The 8,007-nt window shown below is 42.8% G+C and overlaps 1 protein-coding gene across 3 annotated transcripts in view; it reads right to left on the bottom strand.

Annotated features, from left to right (window-relative positions):
* ZNF516 (zinc finger protein 516) overlaps window positions 1-5,526 on the bottom strand; it is a 73,826-nt gene extending 68,300 nt beyond the window's left edge. Inside the window, exon 1 of one of the 3 annotated variants that reach the window (XM_072152354.1) lies at window positions 5,226-5,526. The gene's annotated coding sequence lies outside the window, so the exon portion shown is untranslated. Of the gene's footprint in view, window positions 1-1,189; window positions 1,672-5,225 lie in introns of those variants that run through there. The other 2 variants (XM_072152355.1, XM_072152356.1) reach the window with 2 other exon arrangements.
* Between the last annotated feature and the right edge of the window lie 2,481 nt (window positions 5,527-8,007).

Here is an 8,007-nt window from a genome sequence, read left to right on the forward strand (position 1 = left end):
GCTTTCAAAGTAAAATGAGTGAACTCACTAGATTACCCAATTTGTGCTTTCCTGCCAAAACGTCAGAGCCTCAGAGCTGCAGCACAGCCCAAGCACCACCTGTGGAACTAAGAATAAACAGAGGGACTGGGGCCGAGCCGTGCCAATGTCCTGCTATTGTTTGCTGCTCCATTCCAGAAAATGGCAATTGTGCTCCCTACAAACACACAAGAGCTCCGCTGAGAACAAACACTATTTCACAACACATTAGTTTCACCTCTCTTCTTCCTACTCAGAACTTCAGCACAACATTGATAGAAAAGGAGTGAAACAGAAGAGATCCCTGTGCGGATATGTAAATCCAGGGATGAATATACATGCTCTGGGAGGCTGCATTCACATCATTGACATTCCTGCCAATAAAAGGTCGTCTTACAACAAAAGGAACATTAAAGTTGTGACGTCAAACAATCTGCCCCCTTCTGTACAGTTACAGCCTTGATGGAGAACATTTCACCCTGTTATCAAGTGGTTTTCCAAAGGTCGCCCTGACCCAAGAGTCTCAGGACACTCCAGAGTAACATTCTGCAACTTTATTTACACAAGTGTGACAGACAAGACAGACATTTACCATGAGAAGTTATGTGAATAGAAAGCGTTTAGTAAATAATCACCCCGGCCAGCAATCTCACCACCCAGGGCATTCAATATGGCCATTGCCAGTCCCCTTGGAGGATGTCTCCCTAGGGACACCACAGGTGCTCCTGAGGCCACTTCACTGCATTGCCACATCCCAGCCTATAGGAGATTTATGTATATCTAGTGTTATGCAAGAGCCCCAGCAGCCTGGCACAGTCAGCGCAGTGTAATGGATTCATAGAGGTTGTTGTGAACTTCCTGAGCAGCAGATAATGTGCTGATGAGTGGCAGCACATATTGCCTCGGCCATGAATCATTCATTAGCCCTGCTCACTACAGGCTGGAGGAATGATCAAGTTGCAGCACAAGGTGCACTATAGACAATGGCAGCTGTGTGTGAGGAAAGTTGCGCCAGTGCTGGCTCTTTGTTGCCTGAAGTTCCTTGGTGTCAGTAATGGGGGCTCCCCTGTCCCTCCCTCTGTCTCCCTCCTCGGGAAGACAATACATTGTGGTGCCCTATGGCTGCCACGCCTTAGCCTGCACCCCAAATAACTTCCTCGTCTCCATTTACCTTGTGTGCCGGTAATCCGGAAGCCTCCTCGTTATGCGGAACACAATAATTCTAGTAATAAATAGTCCGGCTCTGTCATCTGTCACAACATCCACCGAGAGTTGGTGGCGGCAGGCGGCGGCAATGGGGAGGACAGAATGGAAACTTGTGGAGGTAAAAGTGTCCGCAGCAGCGCTCCTCGGGGAGCAGCGGAGTCCGGGGCTTTGTTGGGGGCTACAGAAGTTGGGCTTTGCCTGTTTGCTCCTCTCCCAGTACACAGTGTGACGCGCTCACAGAGGGGGAGCCGCGGCGCTATACACGACGCCCAGCTCTGCGCGAACTCCTCCCCCGGACACTGCACGGCAACAGCTCCCAGGCCAGGTACAGGAGCCTCAGCCATTACAATAGCCAGAACTACTAGGGCTCAGTGCCGAGTCATAATAGCTGCTCCATGTCACCAGCTAACACTTTACCGCCAATTCTGAGGTAACCCGCTACCACCGGTACAAGTCACCTCGGAAAGAAATGACCCTAGGGACCAATCAGCGCGCGTCTTACTTTTTAGAACCTTAGCTAAAGAGATGAGAGCGGAAATCTTATTGGTCCCAGTGAAGGTTTGGGCTCCAGCTGTGCAGCTGAGAGACTTGATACAAGTGCAGTGCTGGGAGGAGCAGCACATATTGCTGCTGGCTGGTCTCCTCACTTCACAGCACAATAAGCCTCTCATGCAGGGGGAGGGCCACATAATCCTCACACAAGAAACTATCTACGACTCGAGTCATTTATTAGAGGACAAGATGGGGCTTTTTATAAGGGAAGGGGTCTAGTAGGTGACTGTCCTCATGTTTGGGGTGGGGCACACCACTACCCTGTAATTCCCATACTGCCCCCACCTTCCATTAGGCACAGGTCTTCACATTAGCCGCCATACACTTGAGGAACATCCTGGGGGTTTAAGCTGCTTTCATGAAAGCCAAACAATTTTTAAAGGATTATATATATTTTTTTTGTTGCTGTGGGTGAATTTTGGTGGGGGCTTAGCTTTGCATATAACGTGCTATGGGCTCCTGACAGACATTCCTTCACTCAATGTGCCTTTTGTGCTTGGCAGAAATGGTCATTATTCATGGCATTCAGGCTGTGTGCTCGCGCCTGCACGCCTCACTTTTATATTGTGTAATATTAACACTTATAATAGTTTCATGGCTAATTTCCACATATACCGTCCCCCTGTATAATGATGTACAAAACTGCACTAGTACGCAACATGGTGAGCCACCTTCAAGGGGTCCAGATACAGCTCCAACATGACAAACCCATATATACAAGAAAAGACATGCCCGTCCTACATAACAAAATCCTATTGTGGCAAACTATAAACATAATGCAAACTATTCCCAGTGGTGTAAAAATAAAAAGTATACCTCCATTGTCGCTAAAAAGGCAGAATTCAAATCCCTATTATTAACATATGAGAAACCCTAAAAGCTCCCATCTGTCATATTGCTGACAAGGGATGGGTGATATTCCAATCAAAGTGGGCAGATTTATCAATGCCTGCAGTGAATGTGACTTCAGTTAAAAAGTTGCAACTAGTTCCTAAGTTGCAAAAAGTACTGGAGTTCACTATAAATTTGCAATTTTATCCAAAGTGAAAAGTGGGTTGGCAAAATGAAAATGAAATAATTTTGAAGACAGAAAACTTTCGTAACTGCAGTGATACATCCCCCAGTGACTTTTCTAAGCCAATCACCCACAGTGACATGTACCACAACCTTAAGGACAACACATATAAACAATATAATTTACAAAAAAAAAAAAAAAAAGGCAGAAACTTGCATGTAGACTTTTCCCCAACTTTTTTTAACGCACCGTCTGGTGCCATAAAAATAAAACCTGACTTATTTAAAGTCTTGTGAATTATTCTGTATAACTACAATGAATCAATGTGACCCAACAATATTAATATGGCCTTGGCTACTAAAAATCATCTAGTGTAAAAAACCTAAAATGTATCCCACTTGTTGCCTAAATTAGTGTCAAACAACTTCACTACCAAGGTAGTAAGAAGCTATAATACGCATTAAGTCACACCCTCACACTGACACTAGTTCTTCTGCCACATGCCTAAACTGAAGCACATTCCTACCTTGCATGCAGCTGCGACACTGAGGGGTTAACTCACCACCCCCATCCCTTCAGCTGGTGCACTATACCCAGTATACCAGTTACCTCTGTACAACTAGAGAAGTGCACACCCCATCCTCCATAATTGGCATAATAGGAGGGTTAGAGCAATGTGCGGCTGCCCTCCCTCCTCACCTGGGTGATAATGGCTCGGAGGGGCAGTCCTTACAATTATGCACACACAGGTGGCCACCTCCTCCTCCTATGTAGTTTTCATTGAGTATGACAAGAGGGTGACAGAATAAGCTCCGTCCTAGTCCATATACATGAGGCATTGCCGGGGAGGCTGGGAGTGTAACAATAAGCCCCTGGAGGGGGTTACAGGCCACGGGATTGGTGTGCTACCTTGTCCCTCTGCTCTCAGGGAGGGCATAAGCAAATCCTTATCCAAGTCGTGTCTTCCCCAGAAATCTCCCTGTGACCTGCCATAACCATCCATTCCCGCCCATCACAGCCACCTAACTACTATACACAACATCATCACATCTTGTGTATATCCTTTTGTTTCTACACTGCTAGCAGGAAATAGTGAACTGCAGCACTGAGAAGTGGGGGATGGGACTGGGAAGGGAGTTATGTGCCTCTGCCCAAAAAGGGACTTTGACCTTATATTGATCTACAAAGATGCTGGAATTTAGGAGAGCTGAGACTCCAGTGCAGGTCTGGATCCACAAGTAATGGCCAAGTCTCCCATAAGATAATGGCATTTCATTGTGCGCCAGCAATCGTGTTTCCTTAAGAAAGGACTGACCTATTTTTGGCTGGAGATAAACGATCATGTTAACAGATGTTAATCTTGTAATCTGGTTTTCCTGTAAGCACTTCACATACCCGCTTTTCAGACATTTAGATATCTATTATTACCATATTATATACACACATAGATTTGATGAACTGATTATTATTATTATTAATGACCCCCTAGTAGAGCTTCCACATAGATTATTTAACCACCAATCCCACAGTTTCCATCATATAAACTTATTTATATATCATCTATATATATCTCACACACACACATATATTTATACATACATTACAGTGTTTGTGTCATAGCTTTCTTCTAGAAAAACTAATGGGCACAGCATAAATAAGTGACTAGCACACAATAGATGCAGCAATGACAGGCTTATCCTCATCATCATCCATAATCGATGGCTGCACTTTGTTAGTAACATACAGGAGCCTCTCTTAATACTTCATTGCTGGAAGTTAGCCGGGCTAGGAGCAAACAAGGGCTGATTGTCATTCTACACCAACCTCCATACATACTCAGCCCATTTCAATACCCCACCCAGTCAGCTTTTCACAAAGTTACCCATGCAAACTTTCCCAAACTTGTCCAAGCACATACATTCCAATTAGATCCGTATGTGGATCTGGCTTTGATGAAAAGTAAAGTGTATTAGCATATGGATCCATCGATGGTTTAGTGTGAGAAATCTTCATGTGTGGAATTAGAATAGTTGTGTACTGTGCACTCCACCCCCAACTTCCTCTAATACACAGCATATACTTCTCTAAGGTGTAATGTACTAATCTACAGCAGACAAAAGCAGCCTCATCATCATCGGGAAACAATCAATAGGATCAGCATTAATAATAGAATAAGTGGCCATGTCAGCAGGCTGCTATATGACTAAGCTATATGTGATCATGAAGGATATAGCCAGCTCCTCATTAAGCTGCCTCAGGACTCCATGTCCTCAATGCAGTAAAACGATCTGGAGAGGAGAAAAAAAAAACAGACTGGCAGGAAAAAAAAAGCCAAAGTTACATTATAAGTCATCCAAATGCTAAATCCAGCCACACCATGAACTTGTGTGTATAAGCAGCCTGTCATGTCCACCCCCGTCTCCCAGTCACTTACCTCTGCCTATGGCCGGTAGATAGAATATTTATTGAGGACACAGACAAACAGGAATCTGAAGGTGAAACCATGCACTGAATGCAATAAAGAAAGAAGTGCACATGATTGACTGAGACCGCACCACTGTCTCACGGGGGACACCGCTGCCAGCTCCTGCTCTCTCCCGCACAGATTCCTGCTTTTCTCCACCAAAAGTCACTAATTCATCTCCACGCTGCACATTGTGTTGTATCATAGAGCCCCGGCAACAATAGGACACAATCCGTCCGTCATTTAGGCAGTGTGTAGCTCAGCGTGTCCCCCGCAGGCAGGACAGTGGTATGTCCTAAATTAAATGCACACACACTATCTACTATTGTCTCATCAGCTCACACAAAGTTCTGCTTCAACGCGGGGAAAGTGTGCAGGCATCAGATGACTCCCACATAGGAGTGACAGCTATACCGCAGCACACTGCACTCCTGGCTGAGCCTCCCATAAAGATATACACTAGTATACCATGCCATCATATGCTAGCCAAACTACACTTGTTACACATAGCAGGGGCAACATGGCTTCAGTGCACAGTCATCATACTCCCTGTCACTTAGAGAAATGGCAGCTAAGCCTCGAGGATGGTGGGCTCCCATGTTTTATAAGAAGCAGGTTAGCTGGCCAGGATTATGGCCACTGTCACACACAGCTTTCTGGGAGCTCTAACTAGTGGCATTTATTACAAGCCAGACTTTAGTACAGATATGATTCATTTTGTGCTGATACTGTAGACCAGCATTATAATTGTCAGACGAAAGAAACAGGATATGGAAATAAGGGCACCTTCGAATACAAAAGTTCAAAAATAAAATGTTTCCTTCAACCTGCCATTGACTTGCCACAATACCACAAGCTATGTAGAGTGTGTATATAGAAATCTCTTATTGGAGTAAACATGAAATTATATATATATATATTACTCCAATAAGAATGGGATTCTCTAATAGTTCCAGAGGCAATGCCCTTTACAGGATATGTTTACCATTGAAGTCCATTTTACAGTTTATACACATAACCTGTGTGACAAGCATGTTTGAAACTATATTATGTGACTTTGTCTTTATGCCATTTCATTCCATATTATAGGCAAGAGTTATTCAAATAGTCAAATAAAATTACAAACAAATGTGGCTGCACCTTGTTTGTAATCACTTTGTTTTTGGAGTGTTGTACAAATGACACATGACATTTATTCTTTATTCACTGCAGTCATGGAGATACCAAATTTATATAGTTTTGCTATATTATCATACCTACATCCAAATATTTGAAAATATATTTTCTCTTTATTACCATGACACATATAACTTCATACTTATGAAAATAAAAAGATACCAAAATTTTTGCTAATATAGTCTGATGACATATGTTCCTCAGAGTTTTGTGCTTATTTGTGTCTTCAGCTAGAAATCTCCCAGCATTCTTTGTAGACTGACTATGTACTTAGTACTTAGTGATTGCATTCTGGGAATTGTAGTATTTACAGCCAGCACCATAAAGTCATGGGGATTTGCTTCACAGACAGGTAGAGACAGCACAGGTTTATAGCTCGGAGACAATAAAAAGTAAGTAATCAAATCTATTTGCAAACGTACAAAAAGCTGCACTCAGATTATAACTATATACAATCAGTAAATTGAAATTGAAAGGTGGTGATACCCTTTAACAATGACAGTTATAGTATTTCTCCTTACTGCAACATCTGGTCTGAAAGCACACGTGTGCGTCAAAATGGGAACAATTTATTGATGGTTCTCGAACAAAAATAGTTCTTTTCTAGCCAGCCTAAAAGTTATCAGGGGCAATTGTGATCGTTTGTGAAGATTTTGTTGTAAAGTCACCCACATAAGTTTATGGTTTTGGTTGTGGAAGGAAAGTGGAGTACCAATGGGAAACAAGCATAATGCAAGCAGTTTTTTTCATTACATTTTATACTCAGCATTTTGAAGGATTTTCGGTTTCTCTTTTGGTGAGGTTAGCATTTAAAATATATGAATCTATCTTTCTTGTAATAATAAGCAGGTTGTGAACCCAATGTGACATCTAGTTAGTTTGACATTGAGCAACTTCTACTAGCATGGTCTAAGAGACTGTTTTTAAGTTTTTAAAACCCCTGTACTGGGATTGGGAAAGGGAACACTAGGTCGCCACCTCTTGAAGTAGTCTCAGTATGGCAGCTGACCACTACAGATTTGGTGAAGAGCACCATGGGGTCTACCGTAAAAATGGTCATTGATAAAGTTGGTGCAACGAAGACAGATTGAAAGAAAGGTCAATCGTGGGTCATAACTTAAGGATAGCAGGTCAGAAACCAGAATGAGCAATGGATTGGCACCACAAGCCAAGGTTAGAAACTTTGTAGATCAATAAACAGAACAGAACAGCTTTGCAAGAAACTAGTGAGCTAGGATTCTTTACACCCATAGGGGAAGGTTCCTTTCAAGACCAAGGGAGTGCTAAAGTTTAGTGAGGACAACTGCAATATAGGCATCATCTGGGACATAGGGAGGGGCACACAGCATGAAGTGGAATGCTGGAGGCATTAATTCACTTGGGAGGAGGGGGACATCAGTGGTCCTGTGCCACCAGTGTTACACTTCTCATAGAACTACTTTTAAAAAATTGTGTGTAAGAGGCTTAATGGTTGTATCACTGAGATTACTAAAAAAATGCCTAAAGGATTTTGCTTAGAGCCAGTTAACATCACCATTTGTTTTTATTATTTCTTTCATTTTATTCACATCAAGGG

Source organism: Engystomops pustulosus, chromosome 5 (genome assembly GCF_040894005.1).
Source record: "Engystomops pustulosus chromosome 5, aEngPut4.maternal, whole genome shotgun sequence".
NCBI classification, from domain to species: Eukaryota; Metazoa; Chordata; class Amphibia; order Anura; family Leptodactylidae; genus Engystomops; species Engystomops pustulosus.